Source organism: Lampris incognitus, chromosome 4 (genome assembly GCF_029633865.1).
Source record: "Lampris incognitus isolate fLamInc1 chromosome 4, fLamInc1.hap2, whole genome shotgun sequence".
Lineage (NCBI taxonomy): Eukaryota > Metazoa > Chordata > Actinopteri > Lampriformes > Lampridae > Lampris > Lampris incognitus.
This window is the reverse complement of record NC_079214.1, coordinates 3094899-3110451: the sequence shown is the minus strand read 5'-3', so window position 1 is coordinate 3110451 and position 15553 is coordinate 3094899.

The following is a 15553-nucleotide window of genomic DNA, read 5'->3' as shown; positions in this document are numbered from 1 at the left end:
CATCGTGTGACGACACATCGTGTTGCATTTCTCTTCAGGCTGAACGGGCTGCGTTTACATTCAGAATCTTAGAAAACACGAGTAAATTCAGATTTGTATTTTCAATTATAACGGCTTATGGAAAGACCCAGAAGGCTTAGTATCAGGTAGAATCATGTGGAGCCGCCTGACATGAAACAGTCAGTCAGCCTCTCGGCTGTTGATGTGAAACAGTCAGTCAGTCAGTCTCTAAGCTGTTGACATGAAACGGTCAGTCAGCCTCTTGGCTATTGACATGAAACGGTCAGTCAGTCTCTCGGCTGTTGACATGAAACAGTCAGTCAGTCTCTAAGGTATTGACATGAAACAGTCAGTCAGCCTCTCAGCTGTTGATGTGAAACAGTCAGTCAGTCTCTAAGCTGTTGACATGAACCAGTCAGTCAGCCTCTCAGCTGTTGACATGAAACAGTCAGTCAGCCTCTAAGCTGTTGACATGAAACAGTCAGTCAGTCTCTAAGCTGTTGACATGAAACAGTCAGTCAGCCTCTCAGCTGTTGACATGAAACAGTCAGTCAGCCTCTCAGCTGTTGACATGAAACAGTCAGCCAGCCTCTCAGCTGTTGACATGAACCAGTCAGTCAGCCTCTAAGCTGTTGACACGAAACAGTCAGTCAGTCTCTCGGCTGTTGACATGAAACAGTCAGTCAGTCTCTAAGGTATTGACATGAAACAGTCAGTCAGCCTCTCAGCTGTTGATGTGAAACAGTCAGTCAGTCTCTCAGCTGTTGACATGAACCAGTCAGTCAGCCTCTCAGCTGTTGACATGAAACAGTCAGTCAGCCTCTAAGCTGTTGACATGAAACAGTCAGTCAGCCTCTCAGCTGTTGACATGAAACAGTCAGTCAGCCTCTCAGCTGTTGACATGAACCAGTCAGTCAGTCTCTCAGCTGTTGAAATGAAACAGTCAGCCAGCCTCTCAGCTGTTGACATGAACCAGTCAGTCAGCCTCTAAGCTGTTGACACGAAACAGTCAGTCAGCCTCTCAGCTGTTGACATGAAACCGTCAGTCAGCCTCTCAGCTGTTGACATGAAACAGTCAGCCAGCCTCTAGGATGTTGACATGAAACGGTCAGCCAGCCTCTAGGATGTTGACATGAAACAGTCAGCCAGCCTCTCAGCTGTTGACATGAAACAGTCAGTCAGCCTCTCAGCTGTTGACATGAAACAGTCAGTCAGCCTCTCAGCTGTTGACATGAAACCGTCAGTCAGCCTCTCAGCTGTTGACATGAAACAGTCAGTCAGCCTCTCAGCTGTTGGGAATCCATGTGAGTTTGCTTTGCATGTGTGTGCAGTATGAAGTTTACCTGCTGGTGCCTCAGTAGAAAAGTGCCATACACCTCCAAGACCCGGCAGCTGCTTGGGGGCAAGCTGTTGAGTCGGTGTTGACTGAAGTCAGTTGTTACTCTGCATGTGTTGCTGATGTGAAAGCCGCTTTATATCTTTCTTACATGTGAAGCTCTGCGATCACACTGGCTTCAAGTTGTACTAACACAGAGCTGTAACAGTACATTGGTTAAAAAACAGCAATCACAAAAGGACGAGAAGAAATGCTATTTATTTTTAAGTCACGCCAGTAGAGAAGAGGCCGTACATTGCTGAAGAGTGTGTGTGTGTGTAAGTAAAAAAAAGTAATTAAAGCTGCAGTAGGCAACTTTGGCAAAGTGAGCAATTTTGACAAAACACCTTCCAAAAAATCCAGTCCCCCCCCCACTCTGCTTCCTCCCCACGCATGCCTGAGTTTCGCTGTTGTAACTGACAATTTTAATTAATAATCTATGCATGTAAAAAAAAAAAGAAATGTTTTTTCAGTGAATTTACACCAACACTGATGTTGTGGGGATCTTTTGTATTTACAGGCAACATGTTTAAGATGAATGCTATTTAGTCTATCCACCTCAGGATCTACAGTGACAAGAAAACTGACTGAGAGGCTCTGCACGCAAATGATTGACAGGCAGTAGGCCCGCCTTATCATAGAGGGCTCCCCTGATTGGTGGAGGCCTACCGGGAGCCGTAAAGCCTCAATCAAGTCAGGGGAGCTCAGGTGAGATCTGAGACTGTCCTTCACCAAAAAAAGACCCCATAAGTTGTTTGTACAAGCAGCTTATTATAATCTACGTGTAGTTACGTTTTAAAGTTAAGCGACCCCTAGCGGTCGTGTAAATAACGACAATCTGGTGTCTCCGCTGCCTCGTCGTCATATGACCTTTGACCCTCGTTACCAATCAAAATGCGATGAGCTAAGATATGGGAGAGTGCAAGAACTATTTATACTCTTGTAAACTGTTGGTTTCTTCACAAATCTTCCCAAGCTATGTTTGCTTACTTTTACAACTTCACTTTGCATGAACAATAATGAAGTCCCAGTGTCCTCAAACGAGAACTTCATAATTAGCAGCGTTGCAGGGTAGGAACAAACGAACTATGTAGTCATATGGGTTGGAGGACTTGTGAGATTTTGTGATCCTGAAACACAGAGGCTTGAATTTCTCTCAGGCCATTTACATTTTAAGACACGAGAGCAATTTGAAGTTAAGACATGAAATATTTCACAAATAACACTGAAAGTAAGCTGCCTATCCACCTTTCAATCAGTAAGTGTGGGAGGGTATGTCAGTGTGTATCAATGTGCCTGTGTGTGTATAGTATATATCCTGTGTGTACTTTCACAATAGTGAACTTGCCTTAAATGTATGAATAAAAAAAGAAAAAGAAAGCTGTGTAGAAGCATTCAGTGCAGTGCTCTGCTTGTCTGATCAGTTCAGTGGTCTTTCCTCCAGCTTTCTTAATATCACCAAAGGTGTGCCACAAGGTTCAGTTCTAGGACCCACCCTTTTCAATATTTATGTAAATGCTGTGGGTCAAAATATTAATGTTTCTGCACATCTTTATGCCTATTGTATATTGTTGTACAAGCACTGTTGCCCTGACATTTGAACATTTGCAGTCTGCATTTGATGCTATTTAGTCACACCTGTTCCGTCTCAGACCAAGGTTAAATGCAGACAAAACCAAGGCTATGTTCTTCTCTAAAAAAAAGATGGTGCCAGCTGTTCTTCCCTGCATCATGTCTGCACAAGGTACCCCTATGGAGATTTTGACCACCTACATTATTTAGGTATCACGATTGATACCTAAATAGGTGTCTTTTAAGAATGATATAGAACACATGATGTAGATTATGTTACAGTATGTATACATTCCTTGTGGTTGTATCTTTGGTTAGGTTTCATTATGATGTGATGTGGTTGGCGTTTCTGCGCAGTGCAGTTCTATTAACTTAGTTAATAGATAATAAAGTTATCTGCAAATCACTCTGATACAGTTGTGTTTTTACCTCGCAAAATTCAATTTCACTCTTTTTAAAGAGTTATTTCCATTCTACATCCACCCATCTACAGCCAAGAGCAATAACTTTCTCTGTATTAATATTGATGCTCTTGTGACTTTATCCTGACCGTGTTTTACCTTGACTATTATTAGGCACCGTGCCTCTCATCCACATGAAGTATCTAATAGTAGAAAAAAACAACTGAATATCTGGAGCAAATATCTGCTATTTGCGTCATATTTGCTGTACTCCTGTTGGTTTTGATTCTGCTTTGACGCCAAGCAGTTTTGGTGTGAGATCTCTGGGTAATAAGTCCTTTATCATTAATGATTTTATTGTTTCTAATAATCTGGACCTTTTTATGATTACTGAGACATGGCTGTCCCCAGGGGACACTGTTCCCCTGATTGAGGCTAGCCCCCCTGATATTGCATATTTTCATATTCCCAGGCCCTCTGGTAGAGGGGGTGGCCTAGCTGTTTTTTATATGTTAGGTCTTCAGTGCCATCCTGTTATTTTTGGTAATTTTATCTCATTTGAAGTTTTATATTTTTTAATCACTGGCCCTCCCCCTTTACTCTGCATCTTAATTTGTGGTCCCCATAATTCCGTTAGTTTTATCTCTGAGTTTTCTGACCTTCTATCTATTGTCATGCCAAAATATGACAGGGTGCTTATTCTTGGCGATTTTAATATTCATGTGTGCTGTCCTTCCCATTCCCTGACTCCACATTTTTTGGATCTTATAGACTCTTAACCTTGTTCAATCTGTTAAAAGGGGCCACACATTCCAAAGGCCACATCTTAGACCTTGTACTCACATCTCGTTTCTCCCTTGAGTGTCTTAAATCTGGTGGATATGCCTGTATCTGACCATAAAGCTGTCATTTTCAAAGTCCCACTACAGCTCGATGTTCCTAGTCACTATCCTAAAACACGCTCTCGCATTCTCAACGCTGGCTCTACAGTTAATTCTGTGATGCTTTTAATTCGCCATCCTTTAATCCCTCTTTATCTCCCCTCAGTCCAGATGCACTGTTAAATTCATTCAATGATTAGTGCCTATCCATCCTCGACCACATTGCAGCATTTAAAACTAGGAAACAAAAATCAAATAACCTCCCCTGGCTGAACGATCACTCGTGCCCTTAGAAGACTCTGTGGACAATCAGAATGACAATGGAAGGTCAACAAGTTCGAATTAGCACATAACACCCTTAACAACCAAACGTTAATTTACCAGAAGGCAGTGAAGGATGTGAGATCAGCGTACTTCTCTGAACTAATATCAAGAAATAACCACAAACCTAAAGTTATCTTTGGGGTAGTATATTCTGTTATAAATAGTCCACTTCTCTTTTTGAACCTGATGTTGAGTTGTAAACTGTAAATAAGGTGGAGAATATCAGGTCCAAAATCCAGCCAGGCTCTTTCATTCATTCCATTTCCCTTGTTAATTCTGTCTCTTTCACCCAGTTTTGACCAATTACAATTTCAGTGTTAGAGAGTACAGTATCCAATATGAACTCCTCCTTCTGCATCTTAGACATCAATCCCACTAAGCTGCTCAAGGAGGGATTTTCAACTATTAGCCCCATTATTCTGCAAATTTTGGATAATTCTCTGGCCTCTAGTTCTTTTTCAGACAGTTTTAAGCATGCCATTGTTCACCCATTGCCAAAGAAACCTAATTTAGATCCCCTGTCCATAAGTAACTACAGACCAATCTCCAAATTGTCTTTTTTATCTAAGGATCTGGAGAGAGTAATTTCATCTCAATTGATTTCTTTTATGAACACTACTAGTGTTTGTAACAGGTCCAGTCTGGTTTTAGAGCACTTCATAGTACCAAGACAGCTGTCGTTAAGGTCACTAATGACCTACTGCTGACTGTAGACAGAGGTGACTGCTCGTCCTCCCCCCTTCTCTTTTCTATATACATGCTGCTACTGTAATATTTGCTAGTAATATTTGATTTGCTAATGTCCCTTACGGCTTTCCGTAGCGCCACAACAAAGTCACGTGATGTACGTAACAACGTCAGTCGGAATCCGGTCGGTCAATAAACACCCAGCACGAGAGAAGTCGTCCTTGCTTCATTAATGTTATAAGTTAACATAGCCAGAGGGCACAGATCATTACATGGTGTCAGAGTAGCGGAGTTTAAATACCCAATATGGATTCGTACGGCGTTCCAGCTCCACGGATGGACTGGGAATCGGCGAACTTACCTGAAGCATGGAGACGATTTCGGCAAACAACGGAGCTAATGTTCAAGGGCCCCCTGCGCGGGAAGAACGAAGAGGAGAAATGCAGCTACCTCCTGCTCTGGATAGGGGAAAAAGGGCGCGATGTGCACAACACTTGGACACTCAGCGGAGAACAAGCCAAGAAGCTAGAAACGTACTACGATAAGTACACTGAGTACATCACCCCCAAAGCAAACCCGATTTATGCCAGATATAAATTTCATGAAAAGATGCAGGGAGAGAGTGAATCCTTCGAACGATTTGTAACTGAGCTAAAGCTCCTAGTCAAAGACTGTGGCTACCCAAATGCCGACGAGATGGTCAGGGACCGCATCGTGTTTGCCACCAACTCACCCAGAGTGAGAGAAAAGCTACTTAGCCAGGGAGCTGAGCTAACGCTAGAAAAAGCCATAGATGTAGCCCGCTCACACGAGCTAGCAAAGCAACAGCTAACGTTTATGGGCCAGGGCAGCACACATGAAACGGTGCACGCAATAGGCAGAAAGACTTACAAACCGAACGCACCCAAAGCAGCTAACGCTAACTTCAGACAAAGGGACGTTAGCACCGCCGCCAGGGCGTGTAGCTATTGTGGAGGGCTACACGGCGCTAAAGCCACTTGCCCAGCTAAGGGTAAACAATGCATTAAATGCAAGAAGCTCAATCATTTTGCTAAAGTATGCAAGTCTAGCTCCCAGGGACAGACAAAGTACTACCGCGGCACAGTACATGCCGTCGGAGAGAACCCAGAAGAGTACACCACTGACAGAGAGCAGGAAGAACTGTACTTCGACAACATTACAGTGGAGAGCACCGCTGTGGGAGAACAGACAGAGCTGTACATAGACTGCATCTCAATAGAGAACAACGGAAAAAGCAACGAGCAGGCTTACGTAGAGGTTGGAATTGGCACACCTCCACAGAAGGTAAAGTTTAAACTAGACACTGGGGCACAGGCCAATACTATTCCCACCAACCTGTTCCAGGCGCTGTTCAAAAATGTGACACTGAAACCAGCAATACACAGACTCACTGAATATGGAGGAGGCGCGCTGAGCGTGAAAGGCACATGCAAACTCAAATGTAAGTACAGAGACAATGCAATTATGCTGGACTTTTACGTCATTGACACAAACGCCCCACCAGTCATGGCAATGAAAACATGCCGTGACCTAAACTTGGTAAAAATAGTGATGGCTGTGAGCGAGGAAAACAATGTCACATCACAGAGCATAATGGATGAGTATGCAGATGTTTTCCAAGGAATAGGAGAGTTCCCAGGCGAGTGCACCTTCCGCGTCACACCAGATGCAACGCCGGTCGTCTGCCCGCCACGCAGAATCCCCATCGCCCTACGCAGCAAACTGAGGGACGAGCTTGACAGCATGGAGAAAGGCGGCATAATCTGTAAGGTAACAGAACCCACAGAATGGGTGAACGCACTCGTCATTGTTGAGAAGCCAAAGACAGGCAAACTTAGAGTGTGTTTAGACCCCAGAGCTCTTAACAAAGTGATACAACGACCTCACTACCCCCTCCCCACGCTGGAGGACGCCACCACAAAGCTTGCTGGAGCTGAGTACTTTAGCGTGTTAGACGCGCGGTCAGGCTATTGGGCCATCAAACTGAGCACTGAATCCTCAATGTTGACGACATTTAACACAGTGTTTGGCAGGTATCGTTTCCTCAGACTGCCATTCGGAATCGTGTCCGCTCAAGACGAGTTCCAGAGACGCGTGGATGAAACATATGAAGGATTGGACGGTGTGACGGCCATAGTGGACGATATACTAGTGTTCGGCAAGACTAAAGAGGAACATGACCAGCGTCTCAGAGCGATGCTGAAGCGCACAAGGGAGCGAGGGGTGAGGCTCAACCCCGACAAGTGTCACATATGCGTGTCCGAGGTAAGCTACTTCGGCCACACGCTCTCACACGAAGGCATCAAACCAGACCCACACAAGGTGAAGGCGGTCAAGGACATGCAACCCCCACAGAACAAAGCAGAGCTGGAGACAGTCCTCGGCATGATCAACTACCTCGCCAGATTTGCTCCACACCTCTCACAGATAAACTCACCCCTCAGACAGCTTCTGAAACAGGACAGTGAGTTTGTGTGGGATGCAGTCCACGACAAGGCGTTCCAAGAGATGAAGAATCTCATTACACAGCACCCAGGTCCAGTACTCTCATATTTCGACCCGCAGAAAGAGCTGCGACTCCAAGTGGATGCATCCAAAAGTGGCCTTGGGGCTGTCATGCTCCAAGATGGCAAACCAATTGCCTATGCGTCCAAGTCACTCAACAGCACTGAAGAAAACTACGCACAGATAGAGAAGGAGCTCTACGCTGTGGTCTTCGGCTGCAAGAGGTTCCACGAGTACATGTATGGACGAAAAGTGATTGTGGAGTCAGACCACAAGCCTCTGGAGGCAATACTAAAAAAGCCACTGGCAGCAGCACCACCCCGGCTGCAACGGATGATCCTGGCGCTCCAAAAATACGACATCCAAATCATCCACCGCCCCGGTAAGGACATACCGGTGGCCGACACACTGTCACGCAAGTCAATAGAACACCACGACAGTGACCTACAGGAAGGGATGGAGGCCCAAGTGCACACAGTCCTCAGCAACATCCCTGTGAGCGACACAAGACTCACAGAAATCAAGCAGGAAACAGCGCAAGATCCACAGCTCACCGCACTCAGACGAGCCACACTCACTGGCTGGCCAGACACAAAGAAAAACTGCCCGCTCAGCATCCAGGAATACTGGAACCACAGAGCAGAAATCTCAGAAATGGACGGTATCCTGTTCAAAGGTGAGAGAATCATTGTCCCCCAAAAGCTTCGCAAGGACATGATACAGCGCATCCATGCCAGCCACCTTGGCGTGGAAAAAAGCAAATGCCGAGCAAGAGACTTACTGTTCTGGCCTGGCATGGGGAAACAGATCGAGGATACGGTAGCAGACTGCAGCATATGCCAAGAACGGCGCAGCGCAAATGCAAAGGAACCAATGATGTCACACGCCATACCCGAGCGGCCGTGGCAAGTGATAGGCACAGACCTATTCACATGGAACTCACAGGACTTCATAGTCACTGTGGACTACTACTCCAGATTCTTCGAGCTAGAAAGACTTTACAGCTGCACCTCATCTGCCGTCATCATGAAGCTGAAAGCAGCAATGGCTCGACACGGAATCCCCGAGACTATCATCAGCGACAACGGTCCGTGCTACAGCTCTGGTGAGTTCCGCAACTTCTCACAGACATGGGGTTTCTCACACACCACCACAAGCCCCCACTACCCACAGAGCAACGGCCTCTCCGAGAAGACTGTCCAGACGGCCAAACGCATCCTGGACAAAGCCAAAGCTGAGAACAAAGACCCCTACATGAGCTTACTGGAGTATCGCAACACACCGGTGGACAACCTGAAATCACCGGCACAGCTACTGATGAGTCGGAGGCTGCGGTCCATTCTCCCATCAACAGCAAAACACCTGCAGCCACAGATCGCCAGTCAGGAGGATGTTCACAAAAGGAGAGAGGTATGTCAACAGCGCCAGCAGGCATACTACAACCGAACAGCCAAACCTCTGCCCCACCTGCCCGCAGGCACACCAATCCGCTTCCGGCAGGAGGATGGATCCTGGAGACCTGCAACTGTGGAAAGACCAGCGAACACAGACAGGAGCTACCACATCCAAACCAAAGAAGGTCAGATCTACCAACGCAACCGTCAACACCTGCGACAAAGCAGAGTGAACACTCACACTACACACACACACACTTCACAGCAGACTGTTACCAGCGCTAACAACAACACACAAGCCCATCAGCAAGAGCATGCTGAACCTCCAGACACGAACAATCAGCGACAACCAGACACACAGCCTGGTTACACCACGAGGTCAGGTCGCACGATCAAACCAAGACAAATCCTTGACTTATGAATGTTAAAAAAGAGAATTTTACACCAACCTGTACTATACCTGCTATGTTTTGAAAAGAAATATTTACAGCGTTCACTTACCTTGTGTACCTACCTGCTGTTTGCAGTTACCAGTAATGAAATGAAAAAAAAAAGATGAAATGTTATTACGGTGTCACATTTAGACAGTGAAGGAAATGTTTTACACTACTTTGTTGCAGTCCAGTTATATAAGAGTTCCACTTTCATATTCTTTCTTATTAAGATTGTATTCGCTTATAAACATGCTCAACGTGGTCTGTATCTCTGCAGAGAAAGCAGCACTTTTCAGAAAAAGGGAGATGTAATATTTGCTAGTAATATTTGATTTGCTAATGTCCCTTACGGCTTTCCGTAGCGCCACAACAAAGTCACGTGATGTACGTAACAACGTCAGTCGGAATCCGGTCGGTCAATAAACACCCAGCACGAGAGAAGTCGTCCTTGCTTCATTAATGTTATAAGTTAACATAGCCAGAGGGCACAGATCATTACAGCTACTTGGCCAGGTCATTCAAAATCACGATGATCGCTACAATTTTTACGCTGACGACACTCAGTTATACGTGCCACTAAAACCCACAGATCCTAGCGCTCTAGCACATCTCCCAACTTGCCTCTCGGACATTAAATCCTGGATGTCCGAACATTTCCTAAAATTTGATAACGTAACGATCACGGATGAATAGGGTCGGTAGCCCTTGGCTGACGGGTTGGACCCTTTAGTCGACTGGTTAACGTTGTCGCCCGCGGTGGAGAATACACGAGTTCGCGTCCCGGCTGTGACGGTCCAGCCGGGGACCCCCTTAGGGGGCAATGTAACGATCACGGGTGAATAGGCTCGGTAGCCCTTGGCTAAGGGACCGGACCCTTTAGTCCAGTGTTTCTCAACCGGGGGTCCGCGGACCCCTAGTGGTCCGTGGTGTAATTGCAAGGGGTCCGTGAAAATAAAATATCTTTAAAAAAAAGATCCTATGACATTTATAGAAATAGGATTATTTTACTCAAATGTGACTGAGGCCTTGATCGGTACGGCCCTGTGCGGACTACGACAAAGACGCCGAAGGGGGAAGCGAGCCGGGCATTTAGAACCGCCCTCCCGCCAATCCGCCCTCCCGCCAATCCGCCTGGTGGACGGACGTCCGCTCCCTGGCCAACAAGACGGACGAACTGCCGCTCCTAAACGGTAAAAACTCGGACTTCTCCAGATCTGAGACCTGGCTTATGGAGCATATATCTGGAGCATCATAACTTGTAAACCATTCTGTTCACCGTGGGACTCTTCATCATGTATTCTGGTGGGTGTCTATATCCACCCAGGCCTGTGTTAAAGAGGCGTTATAACACCGGGCTGGTCAGACTACAAACATGGAGCACATATCCAGACTCCCTACTCATTATCCTTGGGGATTTTAACAGAGCAGACCTCAGCCACGAACTGCAAAAACACAGACAGCATGTGAAATGTCCCACCAGAGACCAAAACACTCTGGATCATGGCTACACAATATTAAAGGGCGCCCATCGCTCTGCTCAACTTTTGCCGCGAATTCGCAGCACGTCACTCCTGCGTTTCTTGTGTGTCACTAATTGAAGTCCCCCTTGCTACAACAGGTAAACCGGAACTACATATTCATTCCTTAAACATAAAGTTGGTGATATACAGACTATAACAGAAAATATTACACAGGTTTTGAGAATGTTCACCAAGAGAAAGACATAAAGATAACATGAACAACAAATTGACTCGGCTACACACATACAGTGTTTTTCAACACCCTACTCTTCATATTTCTGGACGGTCATTTACATTTCTGTATTGTCCCTTACAGGGAAATTTGTGTGCAGCCAGTATAATAAAACTCTCACACAAAAAAACAAAACATACAAACACCAAGGCAGAATTGACAACAGGACACAGTGGCAAGGAGAACCAAAGGAGTTCAAATATACAGACCAAGGAAACATGCGATGTGCAGACAACAGGTGAATACTATCTACCATCGAACAACCGGATGGCAGTGGGGACAAAGGAGGCCTTGTATCTCTTACTCCTAGTACAGGGTATCCTCAAGCAATGACCTGAGGGTACCAGCTCACACTCTGGCCGAAGGGGCTGACCTTGGCACTCCAGAAGGGAAGTAGCCTTCCTGAACAGCTTCCTGTTATAAAGGTCAGTAAGCTGGGCTTGGCTTCTCCCTGACATCTTACTAGCCCACATGATGAGTCCATCAAGCCGTTTTTTAATGGCCAGAGTCAAGTTACCAAACCAAGCAACAATACAGTACATTAACACTGGTTTACTCCCTGCTACACATTTTATTCCATTTTGATTTTTTCCCCCAAAGGCTGTGGTATGGAATATCGGGATCAGTAATTATAGAACAGTTTATATTCCACCAATTAGTCTTTCTTTTCACGCATTCATTCACCGTTTAACCCACTTCATGGCCACTGTGTGCTGGAACATGGAACTATTTTGTGCTTGTGAATAATTTCAATCTAGGAAAAATTGTTGTATTATGAATGGAGGAACCTACTACAAAGCCGAAGTTCGGACAAAAACATCAGACTTTGCTATAACAAAGCAAATGCACATGCAATACCAGAAACCACTAAATCTACCCAAACACAAACTTAATGTTCTTTTTCCAGTGCAGCCTGGTGGATTTTGCTGTGTCTAGGGTATAGATTCAGTGATCCTTCAGTGATTCAACTATAATCTGACAACTTTCGCCTACTCTCGTCACCAGAGCGGGCGACCAAGGGGGAGAGAGCGCCGGTGTGCGAGCGAGGGGATAAGGAAGCGAGTTTGGAGAAATGCATTGGCTTTGTTGAAAAAAAAGAATGCCAAAAGTTTCAAGTAGCATTCCCACCAATTTGTGGACTAATTCCTGGACTGTCATCTCGACATTCTGCGACGGGATGATGTTTGCCTGTTTCGTGAGCAACAGAAGAATCCGACACGGAGTTTTGTGTAATGCTAGCTAATTAAGAAGCATGGTAAGCTATACAGTGCATTCATTAGCAGGGTGAATGGATAATAGGCCACTCATTAGCTAACAAAGCTAACCAAGAGGAATCATACAACGTTTTCAACGAGGAAAACTAGATAGCACTCTGAGCTGCCAGGCCGCTCAGAGTTCCTCTGGCCACGTTGGAATAAAGGACGCAGGAGGTGTTTGAGCTTGTGGCGTGTAAAAACGAGGCATATTCCAAGTTAACGGCTAATAGGCTTCAGTGTCGAACTGTAAGTACCAACAATCAGGGGCGGAGCGTGGGTCTCAGCACAAAGGGGGCGGAGCTTCTCGATGAGCCCTTGTGATAGTCATTTTAAAATTCAAAAACTGTAAACTAGCGGACATCTCATCCTATCCAGCAAACAACACAAATGGTCCCTTATTGAGCCAAGCAGCCTACGTGTCTAAGAAAGAATAGAAAAGCCACTTTTGTCAGACAAACCTGTTCAGAAGCTTGTTCTGAAGAACAAAAAAAAAATGTTGCCAGTTCCCTCAAATTCATTCATAAAACTGTCCAGTTCTGTCAAGTGTAAAAATGCTTACTCACTCCCCCTTCTGGCAGTGTGACGCAGTTACACGTCACAACCGATCACAGATGGATCACAGCTCCGATGCATTCATGAACAGTCGTAAAAAAAGGCTATAGCCTTTATAGGGGCCGTTAATATCTATGTATAGGGGCCCCGTACTGCACTGTATTTTTTATCATTTGCCGACTTTACGAGTGTGTCACTGAATGCGTCGGAGTCCCGAGACCCGGTGCGTTCACGGACGCTCGTAAACTCGGCAACAGAGCTCCAAACGGGGCCCCCCGACCTTGTGGGCCCTGGGGCGACCGCCCCCATGCCCCCGCTCTGGCTCCGCTACAGTCAACAATACAGAGATTAACTGTCGCCCGCAGGAGACTGCGTGCCTTATGTAACATTGACTACAGTTAATATCCACTGGGGGGTGCTATAATAGCACCTGCAACATCGCCCTTTCCTTTAAGTAAACAAAACCCTTCTTGAAATAACAACTTGTGAACTTCACCCAAGACATGGTTATATCTAGATCTAAAAAACAATTAAACAGCTTGTCTATCTACCCCCTTCCCTTCAGCCACTATCCCCAGACTGCCTAAACACTGAACCTTAGAACCAGTCCCTGTGGGTTTATATAGGTTCAGTCTGCTGGGAGACCATATCTGATGGCCATATCGAGAGAGAGCAGGGGACAGGGGTGACGATGGGACAGCAGAGGTGTCCCAAGTCTGTGGTGGGCCCGGAGGCCGTGGACTGCTGGAGAGCCTGCTGGGAGAGGGTGAGGAGAGAACGTGCATGCCCTCTCACCCTCCGTCATTTCACTCTGTGGCTAAGACCCACTGCATTCAGATGAAGGTCCCTCTGGGCCGGCCCTAGGGTTTTGTGATGGCCTTGGCTCTGCCATACGTAGATCGACTCGATTGCGACGATACAAGGAGCCCTCGACCTCTACCAGATATGACCATAGGGCCACTTTCTGCAGACAGACTCCCTGTCGCCAGATGCCAGTCCTGTCCCCTGGTAGTGGTTTCATCCGAACTGCTTCTCCCACTGCGAGCTCAGGTAAGTCCTTAGCAGGCCTGTCGTAGATGAGTTTCGAGACTTGTTTCCTGTGCCGCAGTTTGTCTATGACACACGTAATGATGCGTGGCTCAAGAAGTGCATCAACCACTGGCAGAGCTGACCTCAAACGCTGTGACATCAGTCCTTGGGCAGGACTTCTGTCCATACCCTCCGTTGGGATGTTTCTGCATTGTAAGATTGCCTTCCAGGCATCCTCGCCATCCCGTAGTGCTTTCTTGCACAGGTTCTTTGTGATTTTGATCGCTGCTTCTGCCTTCCCATTGGCCTTGGGATGCCTTGGTGGGGAGGTGATATGGTCAAATCCCCACTCCACAGCGAATTGGCAGAACTGAGTACAGGTGAACTGGGGCCCGTTGTCGGAAATGACCCTGTCAGGTTGCCCATAACGAGCAAATTGAGCCTTGCATTATTTTATTGTTGTGTCCACGCTAAGGTCTGTCACCAATCTCCCAGAGATTTGAGTAGTGATCAGTTACCATCAGAAAGTCTTTCCTACTGTGTTGGAAAAGATCCAGATTTACGATTTGCCAGGGGCGAGTGGGCAGTTCATGGCTCAGCATTGTCTTCTTTTGCTGCTCAATCACATACTCATTGCATGTAGAGCATTTACTGACATAATCCTTGATTTAGCTCTGCATTTCAGGGCCAGTATATGGTCTCCCGTGCTTGTCTGTAGCAGGCTTCGCCACCGATGTGACTGCCATGTACTCTGGAAAGCATCTCAGGATGCAATGATTTTGGGATCACCACTCTTTGCCCCCTAAACAAGACTCCGTTCTGAACACTTAGCTTCTCTTTGATAGGTCAGAACTCTCTGACTGCCTGCTCTGTTTCATCCTTACCAGCGGGCCAACCCTTCAGGATAGTAGACTTCATGACTTGCAGCTGTCGATCGTTGTCTGTGTGTTGCTGTATCTGTAGCAGCCTTTTGTCTGTGACATTCGGATAGTCGACCATATTTATATGCTCAATTCCCAGCTGCTCGTCCACCATACTGCAGACTGTGTGCTCTGCATGCATAGAGCCAGGATGTGTTGTGGAAGTGACAGCCCTGCTTAATGTGTCACTCACCAACATGTCCGGTCCTGGTTTGTAGATCACCCTCAGGTTGTAATTCTGAAGAGCCAGTAGCATGCTCTGCAAGCGCTTGGGAGCACTGAGGAAAGGCTTGCTGAAGATTGCTATGAGGGGTTTGTGATCTGTCTCTGCTGTGATATTGTCTCGACCGTACAGATAATGATGGAAACGCTGGCAGGCAAATACTATGCTGAGGCATTCCTTCTCTATCTGCGCATAGTTTTGCTCTGGAGGCGTGAGTGCCCTCAACG